Source organism: Chiloscyllium punctatum, chromosome 11, assembly GCF_047496795.1.
Source record: "Chiloscyllium punctatum isolate Juve2018m chromosome 11, sChiPun1.3, whole genome shotgun sequence".
Classification (NCBI taxonomy): Eukaryota; Metazoa; Chordata; class Chondrichthyes; order Orectolobiformes; family Hemiscylliidae; genus Chiloscyllium; species Chiloscyllium punctatum.
This window is the reverse complement of record NC_092749.1, coordinates 78,999,291-79,026,067: the sequence shown is the minus strand read 5'-3', so window position 1 is coordinate 79,026,067 and position 26,777 is coordinate 78,999,291.

Sequence of the window (26,777 nt, the reverse complement as noted above, 5' to 3'; positions counted from 1 at the left end):
AGAGACAACAAGGGAAAAGTGAAAAGAAGAGAAATGATGAGAAAAGAAGAGAAAAGAGGAAAGAAGAGAAAACAAGGGAAAAGTGAAAAGAAGAGAAATGATGAGAAAAGAAGAGAAAAGAGGAAAGAAGAGAAAACAAGGGAAAAGTGAAAAGAAGAGAAATGATGAGAAAAGAAGAGAAATGAGAAAAGGAGAGAAATGAAGAGAAAAGAAGAGAAAAGAGAAATGAATAGAAAACAAGAGAAAAGAGAAAAGAGGAGAAAACAAAGGAAAAGTGAAAAGAAGAGAAAAGAAGAGAAAAGAGAAAAGAGAAAAGAAGAGAAAACAAGAGAAAAGTGAAAAGAAGAGAAATGAAGAGAAAAGAGAAAAGGTGAGGAATGAAGAGAAAAGAAGAGGAAAGAGTAAAGAAGAGAAAAGAAGAGAAAAGAGAAAAGAGAACAAAGGAGAAAACAAAGGAAAAATGAAAAGAGAAAGGGTTGAAGAAGAGAAAAGAGAAAAGGTGAGAAAAGAAGAGAAAAGAGAAAAGAAGAGACAACAAGGGAAAAGTGAAAAGAAGAGAAATGATGAGAAAAGAAGAGAAAAGAGGAAAGAAGAGAAAACAAGGGAAAAGTGAAAAGAAGAGAAATGATGAGAAAAGAAGAGAAAAGAGGAAAGAAGAGAAAACAAGGGAAAAGTGAAAAGAAGAGAAATGATGAGAAAAGAAGAGAAATGAGAAAAGGAGAGAAATGAAGAGAAAAGAAGAGAAAAGAGAAATGAATAGAAAACAAGAGAAAAGAGAAAAGAGGAGAAAACAAAGGAAAAGTGAAAAGAAGAGAAAAGAAGAGAAAAGAGAAAAGAAGAGAAAACAAGAGAAAAGTGAAAAGAAGAGAAATGAAGAGAAAAGAGAAAAGGTGAGGAATGAAGAGAAAAGAAGAGGAAAGAGTAAAGAAGAGAAAACAAGAGAAAAGAGAAAAGAGAAAAGCGGCAAAAACAAGGGAAAAGTGAAAAGAAGAGAAATGAAGAGAAAAAGAGAAAAGAAGAGAAAAGAGAAAAAAGAAAGGGGTAAAGAAGTGAAGAGAAGAGAAAGGAGAAATGAAGAGAAAAGAAGAGAAAAGAGAAAAAAGAAAAGAAGAGAAACTAGAGAAAAGAGAAAAGAAGATAAAAGAATAGAGCAAAGAAGAGAAAAGTGATAGGTAAAAAGAAAAGAAGAGAAAAGAGAAAAGAAGAGAAATGAAGAGAAAAGAAGAGAAAAGAGAAAAGAAGAGAAATGAAGAGAAAAGAAGAGAAAAGAGAAAAAAGAAAACAAGAGAAAACAAGAGAAAACAAGATAAAAGAGAAAAGAGAAAGTGTTGATGAAGAGAAAAGAAGAGAAATGAGAAAAGGTGAGAAAAGAAAAGAACACAAGAGAAAACAAGAGAAAAGAGAAAAGAGGAGAAAACAAGGGAAAATTGAAAAGAAGACAAATGAAGAGAAAAGAAGAGAAAAGAGTAAAGAGAAATGAAGAGAAATGAAGAGAAAAGAGAAAAGAAGAGAAAAGAGAAAAAAGAAAGGGGTAAAGAAGTAAAGAGAAGAGAAAGGAGAAATGAAGAGAAAAGAAGAGAAAAGAGAAAAAAGAAAAGAAGAGAAACTAGAGAAAAGAGAAAAGAAGATAAAAGAATAGAGCAAAGAAGAGAAAAGTGATAATTAAAAAGAAAAGAAGAGAAAAGAGAAAAGAAGAGAAATGAAGAGAAAAGAAGAGAAAAGAGAAAAAAGAAAAGAAGAGAAAACAAGATAAAAGAGAAAAGAGAAAGTGTTGAAGAAGAGAAAAGGAGAGAAATGAGAAAAGGTGAGAAAAGAAAAGAAAACAAGAGAAAACAAGAGAAAAGAGAAAAGAGGAGAAAACAAAGGAAAAGTGAAAAGAAGAGAAATGAAGAGAAAAGAAGAGAAAAGAGAAAAGAGAAAAGAAGAGAAAATAAGAGAAAAGTGAAAAGAAGAGAAATGAAGAGAAAAGAGAAAAGAGAAAGGGTTAAAGAAGAGAAAAGAAGAGAAATGAGAAAAGGTGAGAAATGAAGAGAAAAGAAGAGAAAAGAGAAAAGAAGAGAAAACAAGGGAAAAGTGAAAAGAAGAGAAATGATGAGAAAAGAAGAGAAAAGAGGAAAGAAGAGAAAACAAGGGAAAAGTGAAAAGAAGAGAAATGATGAGAAAAGAAGAGAAAAGAGAAAAAAGAAAAGAAGAGAAACTAGAGAAAAGAGAAAAGAAGATAAAAGAATAGAGCAAAGAAGAGAAAAGTGATAATTAAAAAGAAAAGAAGAGAAAAGAGAAAAGAAGAGAAATGAAGAGAAAAGAAGAGAAAAGAGAAAAAAGAAAAGAAGAGAAAACAAGAAAAAAGAGAAAGTGTTGAAGAAGAGAAAAGAAGAGAAATGAGATAACGTGAGAAAAGAAAAGAAAACAAGAGAAAACAAGAGAAAAGAGAAAAGAGGAGAAACCAAGGGAAAAGTGAAAAGAAGACAAATGAAGAGAAAAGAAGGGAAAAGAGAAAAGAAGAGAAATGAAGTGAAAAGAGAAAAAAGACGGGGGTAAAGAAGTGAAGAGAATAGAAAGGAGAAATGAAGAGAAAAGAAGAGAAAAGAGAAAAAAGAAAAGAAGAGAAACTAGAGAAAAGAGAAAAGAAGATAAAAGGATAGAGCAAAGAAGAGAAAAGTGATAATTAAAAAGAAAAGAAGAGAAAAGAGAAAAGAAGAGAAATGAAGAGAAAAGAAGAGAAAAGAGAAAAAAGAAAAGAAGAGAAAACAAGATAAAAGAGAAAAGAGAAAGTGTTGAAGAAGAGAAAAGGAGAGAAATGAGAAAAGGTGAGAAAAGAAAAGAAAACAAGAGAAAACAAGAGAAAAGAGAAAAGAGGAGAAAACAAAGGAAAAGTGAAAAGAAGAGAAATGAAGAGAAAAGAAGAGAAAAGAGAAAAGAGAAAAGAAGAGAAAATAAGAGAAAAGTGAAAAGAAGAGAAATGAAGAGAAAAGAGAAAAGAGAAAGGGTTAAAGAAGAGAAAAGAAGAGAAATGAGAAAAGGTGAGAAATGAAGAGAAAAGAGAAAAGAAAAGTGAAAAGAAGAGAATAGAAGAAAAAAGAGAAACGAGAAATGAAGAGAAAAGAAGTGAAAAGAGAACAGGTGAGAAATGAAGAGAAAAGAAGAGAAAAGAGAACAAAGGAGAAAACAAAGTAAAAGTGAAAAGAGAAAGGGTTAAATAAGAGAAAAGAAGAGAAAAGAGAAAAGAAGAGAAAACAAGGGAAAAGTGAAAAGAAGAGAAATGATGAGAAAAGAAGAGAAAAGAGGAAAGAAGAGAAAACAAGGGAAAAGTGAAAAGAAGAGAAATGATGAGAAAAGAAGAGAAATGAGAAAAGGAGAGAAATGAAGAGAAAAGAAGAGAAAAGAGGAATGAATAGAAAACAAGAGAAAAGAGAAAAGAGGAGAAAACAAAGGAAAAGTGAAAAGAAGAGAAATGAAGAGAAAATAAGAGAAAAGAGAAAAGAGAAAAGAAGAGAAAACAAGAGAAAAGTAAAAAGAAGAGAAATGAAGAGAAAAGAGAAAAGGTGAGAAATGAAGAGAAAAGAAGAGGAAAGAGTAAAGAAGAGAAAACAAGAGAAAAGAGAAAAGAGAAAAGCGGCGAAAACAAGGGAAAAGTGAAAAGAAGAGAAAACAAGAGAAAACAAGAGAAAAGAGAAAGGGTTAAAAAGAGAAAAGAAGAGAAAAGAGAAAAGGTGAGAAATGAAGAGAAAAGAAGAGAAAAGAGAAAAAGTGAGAAATTAAGAGAAAAGAAGAGAAAAGAGAAAACAAGAGAAAACAAGGGAAAAGTGAAAAGAAGAGAAATGATGAGAAAAGAAGAGAAAAGAGGAAACAAGAGAAAACAAGAGAAAAGTGAAAAGAAGAGAAATGAAGAGAAAAGAAGAGAAAAGAGAAAAGGTGAGAAATGAAGAGAAAAGAAGAGAAAACAAGGGAAAAGTGAAAAGAAGTGAAATGATGAGAAAAGAAGAGAAAAGAGGAAACAAGAGAAAACAAGAGAAAAGTGAAAAGAAGAGAAATGAAGAGAAAAGAAGAGAAAAGAGAAAAGGTGAGAAATGAAGAGAAAAGAAGAGAAAAGAGAACAAAGGAGAAAACAAAGGAAAAGTGAAAAGAGAAAGGGTTGAAGAAGAGAAAAGAGAAAAGGTGAGAAAAGAAGAGAAAAGAGAACAAAGGAGAAAACAAAGTAAAAGTGAAAAGAGAAAGGGTTAAATAAGAGAAAAGAAGAGAAAAGAGAAAAGAAGAGAAATCAAGGGAAAAGTGAAAAGAAGAGAAATGATGAGAAAAGAAGAGAAAAGAGGAATGAATAGAAAACAAGAGAAAAGAGAAAAGAGGAGAAAACAAAGGAAAAGTCAAAAGAAGAGAAATGAAGAGAAAAGAAGAGAAAAGAGAAAAGAGAAAAGAAGAGAAAACAAGAGAAAAGTGAAAAGAAGAGAAATGAAGAGAAAAGAGAAAAGGTGAGAAATGAAGAGAAAAGAAGAGGAAAGAGTACAGAACAGAAAACAAGAGAAAAGAGAAAAGAGAAAAGCGGCGAAAACAAGGGAAAAGTGAAAAGAAGAGAAAACAAGAGAAAACAAGAGAAAAGAGAAAGGGTTAAAAAGAGAAAAGAAGAGAAATGAGAAAAGGTGAGAAATGAAGAGAAAAGAGAAAAGAAAAGTGAAAAGAAGAGAATAGAAGAAAAAAGAGAACAGAGAAATGAAGAGAAAAGAAGAGAAAAGAGAAAAGGTGAGAAATGAAGAGAAAAGAAGAGAAAAGAGAACAAAGGAGAAAACAAAGGAAAACTGAAAATAGAAAGGGTTAAAGAAGAGAAAAGAAGAGAAATGAGAAAAGGTGAGAAATGAAGAGAAAAGAACAGAAAAGAGAAAACAAGAGAAAACAAGGGAAAAGTGAAAAGAAGAGAAATGATGAGAAAAGAAGAGAAAAGAGGAAAGAAGAGAAAACTAGGGAAAGTGAAAAGAAGAGAAATGAAGAGAAAAGAAGAGAAAAGAGAAAAGGTGAGAAATGAAGAGAAAAGAAGAGAAAAGAGAACAAAGGAGAAAACAAAGGAAAAATGAAAAGAGAAAGGGTTGAAGAAGAGAAAAGAGAAAAGGTGAGAAAAGAAGAGAAAAGAGAAAAGAAGAGACAACAAGGGAAAAGTGAAAAGAAGAGAAATGATGAGAAAAGAAGAGAAAAGAGGAAAGAAGAGAAAACAAGGGAAAAGTGAAAAGAAGAGAAATGATGAGAAAAGAAGAGAAAAGAGGAAAGAAGAGAAAACAAGGGAAAAGTGAAAAGAAGAGAAATGATGAGAAAAGAAGAGAAATGAGAAAAGGAGAGAAATGAAGAGAAAAGAAGAGAAAAGAGAAATGAATAGAAAACAAGAGAAAAGAGAAAAGAGGAGAAAACAAAGGAAAAGTGAAAAGAAGAGAAAAGAAGAGAAAAGAGAAAAGAGAAAAGAAGAGAAAACAAGAGAAAAGTGAAAAGAAGAGAAATGAAGAGAAAAGAGAAAAGGTGAGGAATGAAGAGAAAAGAAGAGGAAAGAGTAAAGAAGAGAAAAGAAGAGAAAAGAGAAAAGAGAAAAGCGGCAAAAACAAGGGAAAAGTGAAAAGAAGAGAAATGAAGAGAAAAGAGAAAAGAAGATAAAAGAATAGAGCAAAGAAGAGAAAAGTGATAGGTAAAAAGAAAAGAAGAGAAAAGAGAAAAGAAGAGAAATGAAGAGAAAAGAAGAGAAAAGAGAAAAGAAGAGAAATGAAGAGAAAAGAAGAGAAAAGAGAAAAAAGAAAACAAGAGAAAACAAGAGAAAACAAGATAAAAGAGAAAAGAGAAAGTGTTGATGAAGAGAAAAGAAGAGAAATGAGAAAAGGTGAGAAAAGAAAAGAACACAAGAGAAAACAAGAGAAAAGAGAAAAGAGGAGAAAACAAGGGAAAATTGAAAAGAAGACAAATGAAGAGAAAAGAAGAGAAAAGAGTAAAGAGAAATGAAGAGAAATGAAGAGAAAAGAGAAAAGAAGAGAAAAGAGAAAAAAGAAAGGGGTAAAGAAGTAAAGAGAAGAGAAAGGAGAAATGAAGAGAAAAGAAGAGAAAAGAGAAAAAAGAAAAGAAGAGAAACTAGAGAAAAGAGAAAAGAAGATAAAAGAATAGAGCAAAGAAGAGAAAAGTGATAATTAAAAAGAAAAGAAGAGAAAAGAGAAAAGAAGAGAAATGAAGAGAAAAGAAGAGAAAAGAGAAAAAAGAAAAGAAGAGAAACTAGAGAAAAGAGAAAAGAAGATAAAAGGATAGAGCAAAGAAGAGAAAAGTGATAATTAAAAAGAAAAGAAGAGAAAAGAGAAAAGAAGAGAAATGAAGAGAAAAGAAGAGAAAAGAGAAAAAAGAAAAGAAGAGAAAACAAGATAAAAGAGAAAAGAGAAAGTGTTGAAGAAGAGAAAAGGAGAGAAATGAGAAAAGGTGAGAAAAGAAAAGAAAACAAGAGAAAACAAGAGAAAAGAGAAAAGAGGAGAAAACAAAGGAAAAGTGAAAAGAAGAGAAATGAAGAGAAAAGAAGAGAAAAGAGAAAAGAGAAAAGAAGAGAAAATAAGAGAAAAGTGAAAAGAAGAGAAATGAAGAGAAAAGAGAAAAGAGAAAGGGTTAAAGAAGAGAAAAGAAGAGAAATGAGAAAAGGTGAGAAATGAAGAGAAAAGAGAAAAGAAAAGTGAAAAGCAGAGAATAGAAGAAAAAAGAGAAACGAGAAATGAAGAGAAAAGAAGTGAAAAGAGAACAGGTGAGAAATGAAGAGAAAAGAAGAGAAAAGAGAACAAAGGAGAAAACAAAGTAAAAGTGAAAAGAGAAAGGGTTAAATAAGAGAAAAGAAGAGAAAAGAGAAAAGAAGAGAAAACAAGGGAAAAGTGAAAAGAAGAGAAATGATGAGAAAAGAAGAGAAAAGAGGAAAGAAGAGAAAACAAGGGAAAAGTGAAAAGAAGAGAAATGATGAGAAAAGAAGAGAAATGAGAAAAGGAGAGAAATGAAGAGAAAAGAAGAGAAAAGAGGAATGAATAGAAAACAAGAGAAAAGAGAAAAGAGGAGAAAACAAAGGAAAAGTGAAAAGAAGAGAAATGAAGAGAAAATAAGAGAAAAGAGAAAAGAGAAAAGAAGAGAAAACAAGAGAAAAGTAAAAAGAAGAGAAATGAAGAGAAAAGAGAAAAGGTGAGAAATGAAGAGAAAAGAAGAGGAAAGAGTAAAGAAGAGAAAACAAGAGAAAAGAGAAAAGAGAAAAGCGGCGAAAACAAGGGAAAAGTGAAAAGAAGAGAAAACAAGAGAAAACAAGAGAAAAGAGAAAGGGTTAAAAAGAGAAAAGAAGAGAAAAGAGAAAAGGTGAGAAAAGAAGAGAAAAGAGAAAAAGTGAGAAATTAAGAGAAAAGAAGAGAAAAGAGAAAACAAGAGAAAACAAGGGAAAAGTGAAAAGAAGAGAAATGATGAGAAAAGAAGAGAAAAGAGGAAAGAAGAGAAAACTAGGGAAAGTGAAAAGAAGAGAAATGAAGAGAAAAGAAGAGAAAAGAGAAAAGGTGAGAAATGAAGAGAAAAGAAGAGAAAAGAGAACAAAGGAGAAAACAAAGGAAAAATGAAAAGAGAAAGGGTTGAAGAAGAGAAAAGAGAAAAGGTGAGAAAAGAAGAGAAAAGAGAAAAGAAGAGACAACAAGGGAAAAGTGAAAAGAAGAGAAATGATGAGAAAAGAAGAGAAAAGAGGAAAGAAGAGAAAACAAGGGAAAAGTGAAAAGAAGAGAAATGATGAGAAAAGAAGAGAAAAGAGGAAAGAAGAGAAAACAAGGGAAAAGTGAAAAGAAGAGAAATGATGAGAAAAGAAGAGAAATGAGAAAAGGAGAGAAATGAAGAGAAAAGAAGAGAAAAGAGAAATGAATAGAAAACAAGAGAAAAGAGAAAAGAGGAGAAAACAAAGGAAAAGTGAAAAGAAGAGAAAAGAAGAGAAAAGAGAAAAGAGAAAAGAAGAGAAAACAAGAGAAAAGTGAAAAGAAGAGAAATGAAGAGAAAAGAGAAAAGGTGAGGAATGAAGAGAAAAGAAGAGGAAAGAGTAAAGAAGAGAAAAGAAGAGAAAAGAGAAAAGAGAAAAGCGGCAAAAACAAGGGAAAAGTGAAAAGAAGAGAAATGAAGAGAAAAGAGAAAAGAAGATAAAAGAATAGAGCAAAGAAGAGAAAAGTGATAGGTAAAAAGAAAAGAAGAGAAAAGAGAAAAGAAGAGAAATGAAGAGAAAAGAAGAGAAAAGAGAAAAGAAGAGAAATGAAGAGAAAAGAAGAGAAAAGAGAAAAAAGAAAACAAGAGAAAACAAGAGAAAACAAGATAAAAGAGAAAAGAGAAAGTGTTGATGAAGAGAAAAGAAGAGAAATGAGAAAAGGTGAGAAAAGAAAAGAACACAAGAGAAAACAAGAGAAAAGAGAAAAGAGGAGAAAACAAGGGAAAATTGAAAAGAAGACAAATGAAGAGAAAAGAAGAGAAAAGAGTAAAGAGAAATGAAGAGAAATGAAGAGAAAAGAGAAAAGAAGAGAAAAGAGAAAAAAGAAAGGGGTAAAGAAGTAAAGAGAAGAGAAAGGAGAAATGAAGAGAAAAGAAGAGAAAAGAGAAAAAAGAAAAGAAGAGAAACTAGAGAAAAGAGAAAAGAAGATAAAAGAATAGAGCAAAGAAGAGAAAAGTGATAATTAAAAAGAAAAGAAGAGAAAAGAGAAAAGAAGAGAAATGAAGAGAAAAGAAGAGAAAAGAGAAAAAAGAAAAGAAGAGAAACTAGAGAAAAGAGAAAAGAAGATAAAAGGATAGAGCAAAGAAGAGAAAAGTGATAATTAAAAAGAAAAGAAGAGAAAAGAGAAAAGAAGAGAAATGAAGAGAAAAGAAGAGAAAAGAGAAAAAAGAAAAGAAGAGAAAACAAGATAAAAGAGAAAAGAGAAAGTGTTGAAGAAGAGAAAAGGAGAGAAATGAGAAAAGGTGAGAAAAGAAAAGAAAACAAGAGAAAACAAGAGAAAAGAGAAAAGAGGAGAAAACAAAGGAAAAGTGAAAAGAAGAGAAATGAAGAGAAAAGAAGAGAAAAGAGAAAAGAGAAAAGAAGAGAAAATAAGAGAAAAGTGAAAAGAAGAGAAATGAAGAGAAAAGAGAAAAGAGAAAGGGTTAAAGAAGAGAAAAGAAGAGAAATGAGAAAAGGTGAGAAATGAAGAGAAAAGAGAAAAGAAAAGTGAAAAGAAGAGAATAGAAGAAAAAAGAGAAACGAGAAATGAAGAGAAAAGAAGTGAAAAGAGAACAGGTGAGAAATGAAGAGAAAAGAAGAGAAAAGAGAACAAAGGAGAAAACAAAGTAAAAGTGAAAAGAGAAAGGGTTAAATAAGAGAAAAGAAGAGAAAAGAGAAAAGAAGAGAAAACAAGGGAAAAGTGAAAAGAAGAGAAATGATGAGAAAAGAAGAGAAAAGAGGAAAGAAGAGAAAACAAGGGAAAAGTGAAAAGAAGAGAAATGATGAGAAAAGAAGAGAAATGAGAAAAGGAGAGAAATGAAGAGAAAAGAAGAGAAAAGAGGAATGAATAGAAAACAAGAGAAAAGAGAAAAGAGGAGAAAACAAAGGAAAAGTGAAAAGAAGAGAAATGAAGAGAAAATAAGAGAAAAGAGAAAAGAGAAAAGAAGAGAAAACAAGAGAAAAGTAAAAAGAAGAGAAATGAAGAGAAAAGAGAAAAGGTGAGAAATGAAGAGAAAAGAAGAGGAAAGAGTAAAGAAGAGAAAACAAGAGAAAAGAGAAAAGAGAAAAGCGGCGAAAACAAGGGAAAAGTGAAAAGAAGAGAAAACAAGAGAAAACAAGAGAAAAGAGAAAGGGTTAAAAAGAGAAAAGAAGAGAAAAGAGAAAAGGTGAGAAATGAAGAGAAAAGAAGAGAAAAGAGAAAAAGTGAGAAATTAAGAGAAAAGAAGAGAAAAGAGAAAACAAGAGAAAACAAGGGAAAAGTGAAAAGAAGAGAAATGATGAGAAAAGAAGAGAAAAGAGGAAACAAGAGAAAACAAGAGAAAAGTGAAAAGAAGAGAAATGAAGAGAAAAGAAGAGAAAAGAGAAAAGGTGAGAAATGAAGAGAAAAGAAGAGAAAACAAGGGAAAAGTGAAAAGAAGAGAAATGATGAGAAAAGAAGAGAAAAGAGGAAACAAGAGAAAACAAGAGAAAAGTGAAAAGAAGAGAAATGAAGAGAAAAGAAGAGAAAAGAGAAAAGGTGAGAAATGAAGAGAAAAGAAGAGAAAAGAGAACAAAGGAGAAAACAAAGGAAAAGTGAAAAGAGAAAGGGTTGAAGAAGAGAAAAGAGAAAAGGTGAGAAAAGAAGAGAAAAGAGAACAAAGGAGAAAACAAAGTAAAAGTGAAAAGAGAAAGGGTTAAATAAGAGAAAAGAAGAGAAAAGAGAAAAGAAGAGAAATCAAGGGAAAAGTGAAAAGAAGAGAAATGATGAGAAAAGAAGAGAAAAGAGGAATGAATAGAAAACAAGAGAAAAGAGAAAAGAGGAGAAAACAAAGGAAAAGTCAAAAGAAGAGAAATGAAGAGAAAAGAAGAGAAAAGAGAAAAGAGAAAAGAAGAGAAAACAAGAGAAAAGTGAAAAGAAGAGAAATGAAGAGAAAAGAGAAAAGGTGAGAAATGAAGAGAAAAGAAGAGGAAAGAGTACAGAACAGAAAACAAGAGAAAAGAGAAAAGAGAAAAGCGGCGAAAACAAGGGAAAAGTGAAAAGAAGAGAAAACAAGAGAAAACAAGAGAAAAGAGAAAGGGTTAAAAAGAGAAAAGAAGAGAAATGAGAAAAGGTGAGAAATGAAGAGAAAAGAGAAAAGAAAAGTGAAAAGAAGAGAATAGAAGAAAAAAGAGAACAGAGAAATGAAGAGAAAAGAAGAGAAAAGAGAAAAGGTGAGAAATGAAGAGAAAAGAAGAGAAAAGAGAACAAAGGAGAAAACAAAGGAAAACTGAAAATAGAAAGGGTTAAAGAAGAGAAAAGAAGAGAAATGAGAAAAGGTGAGAAATGAAGAGAAAAGAACAGAAAAGAGAAAACAAGAGAAAACAAGGGAAAAGTGAAAAGAAGAGAAATGATGAGAAAAGAAGAGAAAAGAGGAAAGAAGAGAAAACTAGGGAAAGTGAAAAGAAGAGAAATGAAGAGAAAAGAAGAGAAAAGAGAAAAGGTGAGAAATGAAGAGAAAAGAAGAGAAAAGAGAACAAAGGAGAAAACAAAGGAAAAATGAAAAGAGAAAGGGTTGAAGAAGAGAAAAGAGAAAAGGTGAGAAAAGAAGAGAAAAGAGAAAAGAAGAGACAACAAGGGAAAAGTGAAAAGAAGAGAAATGATGAGAAAAGAAGAGAAAAGAGGAAAGAAGAGAAAACAAGGGAAAAGTGAAAAGAAGAGAAATGATGAGAAAAGAAGAGAAAAGAGGAAAGAAGAGAAAACAAGGGAAAAGTGAAAAGAAGAGAAATGATGAGAAAAGAAGAGAAATGAGAAAAGGAGAGAAATGAAGAGAAAAGAAGAGAAAAGAGAAATGAATAGAAAACAAGAGAAAAGAGAAAAGAGGAGAAAACAAAGGAAAAGTGAAAAGAAGAGAAAAGAAGAGAAAAGAGAAAAGAGAAAAGAAGAGAAAACAAGAGAAAAGTGAAAAGAAGAGAAATGAAGAGAAAAGAGAAAAGGTGAGGAATGAAGAGAAAAGAAGAGGAAAGAGTAAAGAAGAGAAAACAAGAGAAAAGAGAAAAGAGAAAAGCGGCAAAAACAAGGGAAAAGTGAAAAGAAGAGAAATGAAGAGAAAAAGAGAAAAGAAGAGAAAAGAGAAAAAAGAAAGGGGTAAAGAAGTGAAGAGAAGAGAAAGGAGAAATGAAGAGAAAAGAAGAGAAAAGAGAAAAAAGAAAAGAAGAGAAACTAGAGAAAAGAGAAAAGAAGATAAAAGAATAGAGCAAAGAAGAGAAAAGTGATAGGTAAAAAGAAAAGAAGAGAAAAGAGAAAAGAAGAGAAATGAAGAGAAAAGAAGAGAAAAGAGAAAAGAAGAGAAATGAAGAGAAAAGAAGAGAAAAGAGAAAAAAGAAAACAAGAGAAAACAAGAGAAAACAAGATAAAAGAGAAAAGAGAAAGTGTTGATGAAGAGAAAAGAAGAGAAATGAGAAAAGGTGAGAAAAGAAAAGAACACAAGAGAAAACAAGAGAAAAGAGAAAAGAGGAGAAAACAAGGGAAAATTGAAAAGAAGACAAATGAAGAGAAAAGAAGAGAAAAGAGTAAAGAGAAATGAAGAGAAATGAAGAGAAAAGAGAAAAGAAGAGAAAAGAGAAAAAAGAAAGGGGTAAAGAAGTAAAGAGAAGAGAAAGGAGAAATGAAGAGAAAAGAAGAGAAAAGAGAAAAAAGAAAAGAAGAGAAACTAGAGAAAAGAGAAAAGAAGATAAAAGAATAGAGCAAAGAAGAGAAAAGTGATAATTAAAAAGAAAAGAAGAGAAAAGAGAAAAGAAGAGAAATGAAGAGAAAAGAAGAGAAAAGAGAAAAAAGAAAAGAAGAGAAAACAAGATAAAAGAGAAAAGAGAAAGTGTTGAAGAAGAGAAAAGGAGAGAAATGAGAAAAGGTGAGAAAAGAAAAGAAAACAAGAGAAAACAAGAGAAAAGAGAAAAGAGGAGAAAACAAAGGAAAAGTGAAAAGAAGAGAAATGAAGAGAAAAGAAGAGAAAAGAGAAAAGAGAAAAGAAGAGAAAATAAGAGAAAAGTGAAAAGAAGAGAAATGAAGAGAAAAGAGAAAAGAGAAAGGGTTAAAGAAGAGAAAAGAAGAGAAATGAGAAAAGGTGAGAAATGAAGAGAAAAGAAGAGAAAAGAGAAAAGAAGAGAAAACAAGGGAAAAGTGAAAAGAAGAGAAATGATGAGAAAAGAAGAGAAAAGAGGAAAGAAGAGAAAACAAGGGAAAAGTGAAAAGAAGAGAAATGATGAGAAAAGAAGAGAAATGAGAAAAGGAGACAAATGAAGAGAAAAGAAGAGAAAAGAGAAATGATGAGAAAACAAGAGAAAAGAGAAAAGAGGAGAAAACAAAGGAAAAGTGAAAAGAAGAGAAATGAAGAGAAAAGAAGAGAAAAGAGAAAAGAAGAGAAAACAAGAGAAAAGTGAAAAGAAGAGAAATGAAGAGAAAAGAGAAAAGGTAAGAAATGAAGAGAAAAGAGTAAAGAAGAGAAAACAAGAGAAAAGAGAAAAGAAGAGAAAACAAGGGAAAGGTGAAAAGAAGAGAAATGATGAGAAAAGAAGAGAAAAGAGTAAAGAAGAGAAAACAAGGGAAAAGTGAAAAGAAGAGAAATGACGAGAAAAGAAGAGAAATGAGAAAAGGAGAGAAATAAAGAGAAAAGAAGAGAAAAGAGAAATGAAGAGAAAACAAGAGAAAAGAGAAAAGAAGAGAAAACAAAGGAAAAGTGAAAAGAAGAGAAATGAAGAGAAAAGAAGAGAAAAGAGAAAAGAGAAAAGAAGAGAAAACAAGAGAAAAGTGAAAAGAAGAGAAATGAAGAGAAAAGAGAAAAGGTAAGAAATGAAGAGAAAAGAGAAAAGAAAAGTGAAAAGAAGAGAATAGAAGAAAAAAGAGAAACGAGAAATAAAGAGAAAAGAAGAGAAAAGAGAAATGAAGAGAAAAGAGAAAAGAGGAGAAAACAAGGGAAAAGTGAAAAGAAGAGAAATGAAGAAAAAAGAGAAAAGAAGAGAAAAGAGAAAAAAGACAGGGGTAAAGAAGTGAAGAGAAGAGAAAGGAGAAATGAAGAGAAAATAAGAGAAAAGAGAAAAAAGAAAAGAAGAGAAAATAAGAGAAAAGTGAAAAGAAGAGAAATGAAGAGAAAAGAGAAAAGAGAAAGGGTTAAAGAAGAGAAAAGAAGAGAAATGAGAAAAGGTGAGAAATGAAGAGAAAAGAAGAGAAAAGAGAAAAGAAGAGAAAACAAGGGAAAAGTGAAAAGAAGAGAAATGATGAGAAAAGAAGAGAAAAGAGGAAAGAAGAGAAAACAAGGGAAAAGTGAAAAGAAGAGAAATGATGAGAAAAGAAGAGAAATGAGAAAAGGAGACAAATGAAGAGAAAAGAAGAGAAAAGAGAAATGAATAGAAAACAAGAGAAAAGAGAAAAGAGGAGAAAACAAAGGAAAAGTGAAAAGAAGAGAAATGAAGAGAAAAGAAGAGAAAAGAGAAAAGAAGAGAAAACAAGAGAAAAGTGAAAAGAAGAGAAATGAAGAGAAAAGAGAAAAGGTAAGAAATGAAGAGAAAAGAAGAGAAAAGAGTAAAGAAGAGAAAACAAGAGAAAAGAAGAGAAAACAAGGGAAAGGTGAAAAGAAGAGAAATGATGAGAAAAGAAGAGAAAAGAGTAAAGAAGAGAAAACAAGGGAAAAGTGAAAAGAAGAGAAATGACGAGAAAAGAAGAGAAATGAGAAAAGGAGAGAAATAAAGAGAAAACAAGAGAAAAGAGAAAAGAAGAGAAAACAAAGGAAAAGTGAAAAGAAGAGAAATGAGGAGAAAAGAAGAGAAAAGAGAAAAGAGAAAAGAAGAGAAAACAAGAGAAAAGTGAAAAGAAGAGAAATGAAGAGAAAAGAGAAAAGGTAAGAAATGAAGAGAAAAGAGAAAAGAAAAGTGAAAAGAAGAGAATAGAAGAAAAAAGAGAAACGAGAAATGAAGAGAAAAGAGAAAAGGTGAGAAATGAAGAGAAAAGAAGAGGAAAGAGTAAAGAAGAGAAAACAAGAGAAAAGAGAAAAGAGAAAAGCGGCGAAAACAAGGGAAAAGTGAAAAGAAGAGAAAACAAGAGAAAACAAGAGAAAAGAGAAAGGGTTAAAAAGAGAAAAGAAGAGAAAAGAGAAAAGGTGAGAAATGAAGAGAAAAGAAGAGAAAAGAGAAAAAGTGAGAAATTAAGAGAAAAGAAGAGAAAAGAGAAAACAAGAGAAAACAAGGGAAAAGTGAAAAGAAGAGAAATGATGAGAAAAGAAGAGAAAAGAGGAAACAAGAGAAAACAAGAGAAAAGTGAAAAGAAGAGAAATGAAGAGAAAAGAGAGAAAAGAGAAAAGGTGAGAAATGAAGAGAAAAGAAGAGAAAACAAGGGAAAAGTGAAAAGAAGAGAAATGATGAGAAAAGAAGAGAAAAGAGGAAACAAGAGAAAACAAGAGAAAAGTGAAAAGAAGAGAAATGAAGAGAAAAGAAGAGAAAAGAGAAAAGGTGAGAAATGAAGAGAAAAGAAGAGAAAAGAGAACAAAGGAGAAAACAAAGGAAAAGTGAAAAGAGAAAGGGTTGAAGAAGAGAAAAGAGAAAAGGTGAGAAAAGAAGAGAAAAGAGAACAAAGGAGAAAACAAAGTAAAAGTGAAAAGAGAAAGGGTTAAATAAGAGAAAAGAAGAGAAAAGAGAAAAGAAGAGAAATCAAGGGAAAAGTGAAAAGAAGAGAAATGATGAGAAAAGAAGAGAAAAGAGGAATGAATAGAAAACAAGAGAAAAGAGAAAAGAGGAGAAAACAAAGGAAAAGTCAAAAGAAGAGAAATGAAGAGAAAAGAAGAGAAAAGAGAAAAGAGAAAAGAAGAGAAAACAAGAGAAAAGTGAAAAGAAGAGAAATGAAGAGAAAAGAGAAAAGGTGAGAAATGAAGAGAAAAGAAGAGGAAAGAGTACAGAACAGAAAACAAGAGAAAAGAGAAAAGAGAAAAGCGGCGAAAACAAGGGAAAAGTGAAAAGAAGAGAAAACAAGAGAAAACAAGAGAAAAGAGAAAGGGTTAAAAAGAGAAAAGAAGAGAAATGAGAAAAGGTGAGAAATGAAGAGAAAAGAGAAAAGAAAAGTGAAAAGAAGAGAATAGAAGAAAAAAGAGAACAGAGAAATGAAGAGAAAAGAAGAGAAAAGAGAAAAGGTGAGAAATGAAGAGAAAAGAAGAGAAAAGAGAACAAAGGAGAAAACAAAGGAAAACTGAAAATAGAAAGGGTTAAAGAAGAGAAAAGAAGAGAAATGAGAAAAGGTGAGAAATGAAGAGAAAAGAACAGAAAAGAGAAAACAAGAGAAAACAAGGGAAAAGTGAAAAGAAGAGAAATGATGAGAAAAGAAGAGAAAAGAGGAAAGAAGAGAAAACTAGGGAAAGTGAAAAGAAGAGAAATGAAGAGAAAAGAAGAGAAAAGAGAAAAGGTGAGAAATGAAGAGAAAAGAAGAGAAAAGAGAACAAAGGAGAAAACAAAGGAAAAATGAAAAGAGAAAGGGTTGAAGAAGAGAAAAGAGAAAAGGTGAGAAAAGAAGAGAAAAGAGAAAAGAAGAGACAACAAGGGAAAAGTGAAAAGAAGAGAAATGATGAGAAAAGAAGAGAAAAGAGGAAAGAAGAGAAAACAAGGGAAAAGTGAAAAGAAGAGAAATGATGAGAAAAGAAGAGAAAAGAGGAAAGAAGAGAAAACAAGGGAAAAGTGAAAAGAAGAGAAATGATGAGAAAAGAAGAGAAATGAGAAAAGGAGAGAAATGAAGAGAAAAGAAGAGAAAAGAGAAATGAATAGAAAACAAGAGAAAAGAGAAAAGAGGAGAAAACAAAGGAAAAGTGAAAAGAAGAGAAAAGAAGAGAAAAGAGAAAAGAGAAAAGAAGAGAAAACAAGAGAAAAGTGAAAAGAAGAGAAATGAAGAGAAAAGAGAAAAGGTGAGGAATGAAGAGAAAAGAAGAGGAAAGAGTAAAGAAGAGAAAACAAGAGAAAAGAGAAAAGAGAAAAGCGGCAAAAACAAGGGAAAAGTGAAAAGAAGAGAAATGAAGAGAAAAAGAGAAAAGAAGAGAAAAGAGAAAAAAGAAAGGGGTAAAGAAGTGAAGAGAAGAGAAAGGAGAAATGAAGAGAAAAGAAGAGAAAAGAGAAAAAAGAAAAGAAGAGAAACTAGAGAAAAGAGAAAAGAAGATAAAAGAATAGAGCAAAGAAGAGAAAAGTGATAGGTAAAAAGAAAAGAAGAGAAAAGAGAAAAGAAGAGAAATGAAGAGAAAAGAAGAGAAAAGAGAAAAGAAGAGAAAAGAAGAGAAAAGAGAAAAAAGAAAACAAGAGAAAACAAGAGAAAACAAGATAAAAGAGAAAAGAGAAAGTGTTGATGAAGAGAAAAGAAGAGAAATGAGAAAAGGTGAGAAAAGAAAAGAACACAAGAGAAAACAAGAGAAAAGAGAACAAAGGAGAAAACAAAGGAAAAATGAAAAGAGAAAGGGTTGAAGAAGAGATAAGAGAAAAGGTGAGAAAACAAGAGAAAAGTGAAAAGAAGAGAAATGAAGAGAAAAGAAGAGAAAAGAGAAAAGGTGAGAAATGAAGAGAAAAGAAGAGAAAAGAGAACAAAGGAGAAAACAAAGGAAAAGTGAAAAGAGAAAGGGTTGAAGAAGAGAAAAGAGAAAAGGTGAGAAAAGAAGAGAAAAGAGAACAAAGGAGAAAACAAAGTAAAAGTGAAAAGAGAAAGGGTTAAATAAGAGAAAAGAAGAGAAAAGAGAAAAGAAGAGAAATCAAGGGAAAAGTGAAAAGAAGAGAAATGATGAGAAAAGAAGAGAAAAGAGGAATGAATAGAAAACAAGAGAAAAGAGAAAAGAGGAGAAAACAAAGGAAAAGTCAAAAGAAGAGAAATGAAGAGAAAAGAAGAGAAAAGAGAAAAGAGAAAAGAAGAGAAAACAAGAGAAAAGTGAAAAGAAGAGAAATGAAGAGAAAAGAGAAAAGGTGAGAAATGAAGAGAAAAGAAGAGGAAAGAGTACAGAACAGAAAACAAGAGAAAAGAGAAAAGAGAAAAGCGGCGAAAACAAGGGAAAAGTGAAAAGAAGAGAAAACAAGAGAAAAGAGAAAGGGTTAAAAAGAGAAAAGAAGAGAAATGAGAAAAGGTGAGAAATGAAGAGAAAAGAGAAAAGAAAAGTGAAAAGAAGAGAATAGAAGAAAAAAGAGAACAGAGAAATGAAGAGAAAAGAAGAGAAAAGAGAAAAGGTGAGAAATGAAGAGAAAAGAAGAGAAAAGAGAACAAAGGAGAAAACAAAGGAAAACTGAAAATAGAAAGGGTTAAAGAAGAGAAAAGAAGAGAAATGAGAAAAGGTGAGAAATGAAGAGAAAAGAACAGAAAAGAGAAAACAAGAGAAAACAAGGGAAAAGTGAAAAGAAGAGAAATGATGAGAAAAGAAGAGAAAAGAGGAAAGAAGAGAAAACTAGGGAAAGTGAAAAGAAGAGAAATGAAGAGAAAAGAAGAGAAAAGAGAAAAGGTGAGAAATGAAGAGAAAAGAAGAGAAAAGAGAACAAAGGAGAAAACAAAGGAAAAATGAAAAGAGAAAGGGTTGAAGAAGAGAAAAGAGAAAAGGTGAGAAAAGAAGAGAAAAGAGAAAAGAAGAGACAACAAGGGAAAAGTGAAAAGAAGAGAAATGATGAGAAAAGAAGAGAAAAGAGGAAAGAAGAGAAAACAAGGGAAAAGTGAAAAGAAGAGAAATGATGAGAAAAGAAGAGAAAAGAGGAAAGAAGAGAAAACAAGGGAAAAGTGAAAAGAAGAGAAATGATGAGAAAAGAAGAGAAATGAGAAAAGGAGAGAAATGAAGAGAAAAGAAGAGAAAAGAGAAATGAATAGAAAACAAGAGAAAAGAGAAAAGAGGAGAAAACAAAGGAAAAGTGAAAAGAAGAGAAAAGAAGAGAAAAGAGAAAAGAGAAAAGAAGAGAAAACAAGAGAAAAGTGAAAAGAAGAGAAATGAAGAGAAAAGAGAAAAGGTGAGGAATGAAGAGAAAAGAAGAGGAAAGAGTAAAGAAGAGAAAACAAGAGAAAAGAGAAAAGAGAAAAGCGGCAAAAACAAGGGAAAAGTGAAAAGAAGAGAAATGAAGAGAAAAAGAGAAAAGAAGAGAAAAGAGAAAAAAGAAAGGGGTAAAGAAGTGAAGAGAAGAGAAAGGAGAAATGAAGAGAAAAGAAGAGAAAAGAGAAAAAAGAAAAGAAGAGAAACTAGAGAAAAGAGAAAAGAAGATAAAAGAATAGAGCAAAGAAGAGAAAAGTGATAGGTAAAAAGAAAAGAAGAGAAAAGAGAAAAGAAGAGAAATGAAGAGAAAAGAAGAGAAAAGAGAAAAGAAGAGAAATGAAGAGAAAAGAAGAGAAAAGAGAAAAAAGAAAACAAGAGAAAACAAGATAAAAGAGAAAAGAGAAAGTGTTGATGAAGAGAAAAGAAGAGAAATGAGAAAAGGTGAGAAAAGAAAAGAACACAAGAGAAAACAAGAGAAAAGAGAAAAGAGGAGAAAACAAGGGAAAATTGAAAAGAAGACAAATGAAGAGAAAAGAAGAGAAAAGAGTAAAGAGAAATGAAGAGAAATGAAGAGAAAAGAGAAAAGAAGAGAAAAGAGAAAAAAGAAAGGGGTAAAGAAGTAAAGAGAAGAGAAAGGAGAAATGAAGAGAAAAGAAGAGAAAAGAGAAAAAAGAAAAGAAGAGAAACTAGAGAAAAGAGAAAAGAAGATAAAAGAATAGAGCAAAGAAGAGAAAAGTGATAATTAAAAAGAAAAGAAGAGAAAAGAGAAAAGAAGAGAAATGAAGAGAAAAGAAGAGAAAAGAGAAAAAAGAAAAGAAGAGAAAACAAGAAAAAAGAGAAAGTGTTGAAGAAGAGAAAAGAAGAGAAATGAGATAACGTGAGAAAAGAAAAGAAAACAAGAGAAAACAAGAGAAAAGAGAAAAGAGGAGAAACCAAGGGAAAAGTGAAAAGAAGACAAATGAAGAGAAAAGAAGGGAAAAGAGAAAAGAAGAGAAATGAAGTGAAAAGAGAAAAAAGACGGGGGTAAAGAAGTGAAGAGAATAGAAAGGAGAAATGAAGAGAAAAGAAGAGAAAAGAGAAAAAAGAAAAGAAGAGAAACTAGAGAAAAGAGAAAAGAAGATAAAAGGATAGAGCAAAGAAGAGAAAAGTGATAATTAAAAAGAAAAGAAGAGAAAAGAGAAAAGAAGAGAAATGAAGAGAAAAGAAGAGAAAAGAGAAAAAAGAAAAGAAGAGAAAACAAGATAAAAGAGAAAAGAGAAAGTGTTGAAGAAGAGAAAAGGAGAGAAATGAGAAAAGGTGAGAAAAGAAAAGAAAACAAGAGAAAACAAGAGAAAAGAGAAAAGAGGAGAAAACAAAGGAAAAGTGAAAAGAAGAGAAATGAAGAGAAAAGAAGAGAAAAGAGAAAAGAGAAAAGAAGAGAAAATAAGAGAAAAGTGAAAAGAAGAGAAATGAAGAGAAAAGAGAAAAGAGAAAGGGTTAAAGAAGAGAAAAGAAGAGAAATGAGAAAAGGTGAGAAATGAAGAGAAAAGAAGAGAAAAGAGAAAAGAAGAGAAAACAAGGGAAAAGTGAAAAGAAGAGAAATGATGAGAAAAGAAGAGAAAAGAGGAAAGAAGAGAAAACAAGGGAAAAGTGAAAAGAAGAGAAATGATGAGAAAAGAAGAGAAATGAGAAAAGGAGACAAATGAAGAGAAAAGAAGAGAAAAGAGAAATGATGAGAAAACAAGAGAAAAGAGAAAAGAGGAGAAAACAAAGGAAAAGTGAAAAGAAGAGAAATGAAGAGAAAAGAAGAGAAAAGAGAAAAGAAGAGAAAACAAGAGAAAAGTGAAAAGAAGAGAAATGAAGAGAAAAGAGAAAAGGTAAGAAATGAAGAGAAAAGAGTAAAGAAGAGAAAACAAGAGAAAAGAGAAAAGAAGAGAAAACAAGGGAAAGGTGAAAAGAAGAGAAATGATGAGAAAAGAAGAGAAAAGAGTAAAGAAGAGAAAACAAGGGAAAAGTGAAAAGAAGAGAAATGACGAGAAAAGAAGAGAAATGAGAAAAGGAGAGAAATAAAGAGAAAAGAAGAGAAAAGAGAAATGAAGAGAAAACAAGAGAAAAGAGAAAAGAAGAGAAAACAAAGGAAAAGTGAAAAGAAGAGAAATGAAGAGAAAAGAAGAGAAAAGAGAAAAGAGAAAAGAAGAGAAAACAAGAGAAAAGTGAAAAGAAGAGAAATGAAGAGAAAAGAGAAAAGGTAAGAAATGAAGAGAAAAGAGAAAAGAAAAGTGAAAAGAAGAGAATAGAAGAAAAAAGAGAAACGAGAAATAAAGAGAAAAGAAGAGAAAAGAGAAATGAAGAGAAAAGAGAAAAGAGGAGAAAACAAGGGAAAAGTGAAAAGAAGAGAAATGAAGAAAAAAGAGAAAAGAAGAGAAAAGAGAAAAAAGACAGGGGTAAAGAAGTGAAGAGAAGAGAAAGGAGAAATGAAGAGAAAATAAGAGAAAAGAGAAAAAAGAAAAGAAGAGAAAATAAGAGAAAAGTGAAAAGAAGAGAAATGAAGAGAAAAGAGAAAAGAGAAAGGGTTAAAGAAGAGAAAAGAAGAGAAATGAGAAAAGGTGAGAAATGAAGAGAAAAGAAGAGAAAAGAGAAAAGAAGAGAAAACAAGGGAAAAGTGAAAAGAAGAGAAATGATGAGAAAAGAAGAGAAAAGAGGAAAGAAGAGAAAACAAGGGAAAAGTGAAAAGAAGAGAAATGATGAGAAAAGAAGAGAAATGAGAAAAGGAGACAAATGAAGAGAAAAGAAGAGAAAAGAGAAATGAATAGAAAACAAGAGAAAAGAGAAAAGAGGAGAAAACAAAGGAAAAGTGAAAAGAAGAGAAATGAAGAGAAAAGAAGAGAAAAGAGAAAAGAAGAGAAAACAAGAGAAAAGTGAAAAGAAGAGAAATGAAGAGAAAAGAGAAAAGGTAAGAAATGAAGAGAAAAGAAGAGAAAAGAGTAAAGAAGAGAAAACAAGAGAAAAGAAGAGAAAACAAGGGAAAGGTGAAAAGAAGAGAAATGATGAGAAAAGAAGAGAAAAGAGTAAAGAAGAGAAAACAAGGGAAAAGTGAAAAGAAGAGAAATGACGAGAAAAGAAGAGAAATGAGAAAAGGAGAGAAATAAAGAGAAAACAAGAGAAAAGAGAAAAGAAGAGAAAACAAAGGAAAAGTGAAAAGAAGAGAAATGAAGAGAAAAGAAGAGAAAAGAGAAAAGAGAAAAGAAGAGAAAACAAGAGAAAAGTGAAAAGAAGAGAAATGAAGAGAAAAGAGAAAAGGTAAGAAATGAAGAGAAAAGAGAAAAGAAAAGTGAAAAGAAGAGAATAGAAGAAAAAAGAGAAACGAGAAATAAAGAGAAAAGAAGAGAAAAGAGAAATGAAGAGAAAAGAGAAAAGAGGAGAAAACAAGGGAAAAGTGAAAAGAAGAGAAATGAAGAAAAAAGAGAAAAGAAGAGAAAAGAGAAAAAAGACAGGGGTAAAGAAGTGAAGAGAAGAGAAAGGAGAAATGAAGAGAAAATAAGAGAAAAGAGAAAAAAGAAAAGAAGAGAAACTAGAGAAAAGAGAAAAGAAGATAAAAGGATAGAGCAAAGAAGAGAAAAGTGATAATTAAAAAGAAAAGAAGAGAAAAGAGAAAAGAAGAGAAATGAAGAGAAAAGAAGAGAAAAGAGAAAAAAGAAAAGAAGAGAAAACAAGATAAAAGAGAAAAGAGAAAGTGTTGAAGAAGAGAAAAGGAGAGAAATGAGAAAAGGTGAGAAAAGAAAAGAAAACAAGAGAAAACAAGAGAAAAGAGAAAAGAGGAGAAAACAAAGGAAAAGTGAAAAGAAGAGAAATGAAGAGAAAAGAAGAGAAAAGAGAAAAGAGAAAAGAAGAGAAAATAAGAGAAAAGTGAAAAGAAGAGAAATGAAGAGAAAAGAGAAAAGAGAAAGGGTTAAAGAAGAGAAAAGAAGAGAAATGAGAAAAGGTGAGAAATGAAGAGAAAAGAGAAAAGAAAAGTGAAAAGAAGAGAATAGAAGAAAAAAGAGAAACGAGAAATGAAGAGAAAAGAAGTGAAAAGAGAACAAAGGAGAAAACAAAGTAAAAGTGAAAAGAGAAAGGGTTAAATAAGAGAAAAGAAGAGAAAAGAGAAAAGAAGAGAAAACAAGGGAAAAGTGAAAAGAAGAGAAATGATGAGAAAAGAAGAGAAAAGAGGAAAGAAGAGAAAACAAGGGAAAAGTGAAAAGAAGAGAAATGATGAGAAAAGAAGAGAAATGAGAAAAGGAGAGAAATGAAGAGAAAAGAAGAGAAAAGAGGAATGAATAGAAAACAAGAGAAAAGAGAAAAGAGGAGAAAACAAAGGAAAAGTGAAAAGAAGAGAAATGAAGAGAAAATAAGAGAAAAGAGAAAAGAGAAAAGAAGAGAAAACAAGAGAAAAGTAAAAAGAAGAGAAATGAAGAGAAAAGAGAAAAGGTGAGAAATGAAGAGAAAAGAAGAGGAAAGAGTAAAGAAGAGAAAACAAGAGAAAAGAGAAAAGAGAAAAGCGGCGAAAACAAGGGAAAAGTGAAAAGAAGAGAAAACAAGAGAAAAGAGAAAGGGTTAAAAAGAGAAAAGAAGAGAAAAGAGAAAAGGTGAGAAATGAAGAGAAAAGAAGAGAAAAGAGAAAAAGTGAGAAATTAAGAGAAAAGAAGAGAAAAGAGAAAACAAGAGAAAACAAGGGAAAAGTGAAAAGAAGAGAAATGATGAGAAAAGAAGAGAAAAGAGGAAACAAGAGAAAACAAGAGAAAAGTGAAAAGAAGAGAAATGAAGAGAAAAGAAGAGAAAAGAGAAAAGGTGAGAAATGAAGAGAAAAGAAGAGAAAACAAGGGAAAAGTGAAAAGAAGAGAAATGATGAGAAAAGAAGAGAAAAGTGGAAACAAGAGAAAACAAGAGAAAAGTGAAAAGAAGAGAAATGAAGAGAAAAGAAGAGAAAAGAGAAAAGGTGAGAAATGAAGAGAAAAGAAGAGAAAAGAGAACAAAGGAGAAAACAAAGGAAAAGTGAAAAGAGAAAGGGTTGAAGAAGAGAAAAGAGAAAAGGTGAGAAAAGAAGAGAAAAGAGAACAAAGGAGAAAACAAAGTAAAAGTGAAAAGAGAAAGGGTTAAATAAGAGAAAAGAAGAGAAAAGAGAAAAGAAGAGAAATCAAGGGAAAAGTGAAAAGAAGAGAAATGATGAGAAAAGAAGAGAAAAGAGGAATGAATAGAAAACAAGAGAAAAGAGAAAAGAGGAGAAAACAAAGGAAAAGTCAAAAGAAGAGAAATGAAGAGAAAAGAAGAGAAAAGAGAAAAGAGAAAAGAAGAGAAAATAAGAGAAAAGTGAAAAGAAGAGAAATGAAGAGAAAAGAGAAAAGAGAAAGGGTTAAAGAAGAGAAAAGAAGAGAAATGAGAAAAGGTGAGAAATGAAGAGAAAAGAGAAAAGAAAAGTGAAAAGAAGAGAATAGAAGAAAAAAGAGAAACGAGAAATGAAGAGAAAAGAAGTGAAAAGAGAACAAAGGAGAAAACAAAGTAAAAGTGAAAAGAGAAAGGGTTAAATAAGAGAAAAGAAGAGAAAAGAGAAAAGAAGAGAAAACAAGGGAAAAGTGAAAAGAAGAGAAATGATGAGAAAAGAAGAGAAAAGAGGAAAGAAGAGAAAACAAGGGAAAAGTGAAAAGAAGAGAAATGATGAGAAAAGAAGAGAAATGAGAAAAGGAGAGAAATGAAGAGAAAAGAAGAGAAAAGAGGAATGAATAGAAAACAAGAGAAAAGAGAAAAGAGGAGAAAACAAAGGAAAAGTGAAATGAAGAGAAATGAAGAGAAAATAAGAGAAAAGAGAAAAGAGAAAAGAAGAGAAAACAAGAGAAAAGTAAAAAGAAGAGAAATGAAGAGAAAAGAGAAAAGGTGAGAAATGAAGAGAAAAGAAGAGGAAAGAGTAAAGAAGAGAAAACAAGAGAAAAGAGAAAAGAGAAAAGCGGCGAAAACAAGGGAAAAGTGAAAAGAAGAGAAAACAAGAGAAAAGAGAAAGGGTTAAAAAGAGAAAAGAAGAGAAAAGAGAAAAGGTGAGAAATGAAGAGAAAAGAAGAGAAAAGAGAAAAAGTGAGAAATTAAGAGAAAAGAAGAGAAAAGAGAAAACAAGAGAAAACAAGGGAAAAGTGAAAAGAAGAGAAATGATGAGAAAAGAAGAGAAAAGAGGAAACAAGAGAAAACAAGAGAAAAGTGAAAAGAAGAGAAATGAAGAGAAAAGAAGAGAAAAGAGAAAAGGTGAGAAATGAAGAGAAAAGAAGAGAAAACAAGGGAAAAGTGAAAAGAAGAGAAATGATGAGAAAAGAAGAGAAAAGTGGAAACAAGAGAAAACAAGAGAAAAGTGAAAAGAAGAGAAATGAAGAGAAAAGAAGAGAAAAGAGAAAAGGTGAGAAATGAAGAGAAAAGAAGAGAAAAGAGAACAAAGGAGAAAACAAAGGAAAAGTGAAAAGAGAAAGGGTTGAAGAAGAGAAAAGAGAAAAGGTGAGAAAAGAAGAGAAAAGAGAACAAAGGAGAAAACAAAGTAAAAGTGAAAAGAGAAAGGGTTAAATAAGAGAAAAGAAGAGAAAAGAGAAAAGAAGAGAAATCAAGGGAAAAGTGAAAAGAAGAGAAATGATGAGAAAAGAAGAGAAAAGAGGAATGAATAGAAAACAAGAGAAAAGAGAAAAGAGGAGAAAACAAAGGAAAAGTCAAAAGAAGAGAAATGAAGAGAAAAGAAGAGAAAAGAGAAAAGAGACAAGAAGAGAAAACAAGAGAAAAGTGAAAAGAAGAGAAATGAAGAGAAAAGAGAAAAGGTGAGAAATGAAGAGAAAAGAAGAGGAAAGAGTACAGAACAGAAAACAAGAGAAAAGAGAAAAGAGAAAAGCGGCGAAAACAAGGGAAAAGTGAAAAGAAGAGAAAACAAGAGAAAACAAGAGAAAAGAGAAAGGGTTAAAAAGAGAAAAGAAGAGAAATGAGAAAAGGTGAGAAATGAAGAGAAAAGAGAAAAGAAAAGTGAAAAGAAGAGAATAGAAGAAAAAAGAGAACAGAGAAATGAAGAGAAAAGAAGAGAAAAGAGAAAAGGTGAGAAATGAAGAGAAAAGAAGAGAAAAGAGAACAAAGGAGAAAACAAAGGAAAACTGAAAATAGAAAGGGTTAAAGAAGAGAAAAGAAGAGAAATGAGAAAAGGTGAGAAATGAAGAGAAAAGAACAGAAAAGAGAAAACAAGAGAAAACAAGGGAAAAGTGAAAAGAAGAGAAATGATGAGAAAAGAAGAGAAAAGAGGAAAGAAGAGAAAACTAGGGAAAGTGAAAAGAAGAGAAATGAAGAGAAAAGAAGAGAAAAGAGAAAAGGTGAGAAATGAAGAGAAAAGAAGAGAAAAGAGAACAAAGGAGAAAACAAAGGAAAAATGAAAAGAGAAAGGGTTGAAGAAGAGAAAAGAGAAAAGGTGAGAAAAGAAGAGAAAAGAGAAAAGAAGAGACAACAAGGGAAAAGTGAAAAGAAGAGAAATGATGAGAAAAGAAGAGAAAAGAGGAAAGAAGAGAAAACAAGGGAAAAGTGAAAAGAAGAGAAATGATGAGAAAAGAAGAGAAATGAGAAAAGGAGAGAAATGAAGAGAAAAGAAGAGAAAAGAGAAATGAATAGAAAACAAGAGAAAAGAGAAAAGAGGAGAAAACAAAGGAAAAGTGAAAAGAAGAGAAAAGAAGAGAAAAGAGAAAAGAGAAAAGAAGAGAAAACAAGAGAAAAGTGAAAAGAAGAGAAATGAAGAGAAAAGAGAAAAGGTGAGGAATGAAGAGAAAAGAAGAGGAAAGAGTAAAGAAGAGAAAACAAGAGAAAAGAGAAAAGAGAAAAGCGGCGAAAACAAGGGAAAAGTGAAAAGAAGAGAAATGAAGAGAAAAGAGAAAAGAAGAGAAAAGAGAAAAAAGAAAGGGGTAAAGAAGTGAAGAGAAGAGAAAGGAGAAATGAAGAGAAAAGAAGAGAAAAGAGAAAAAAGAAAAGAAGAGAAACTAGAGAAAAGAGAAAAGAAGATAAAAGAATAGAGCAAAGAAGAGAAAAGTGATAGGTAAAAAGAAAAGAAGAGAAAAGAAGAGAAATGAAGAGAAAAGAAGAGAAAAGAGAAAAGAAGAGAAATGAAGAGA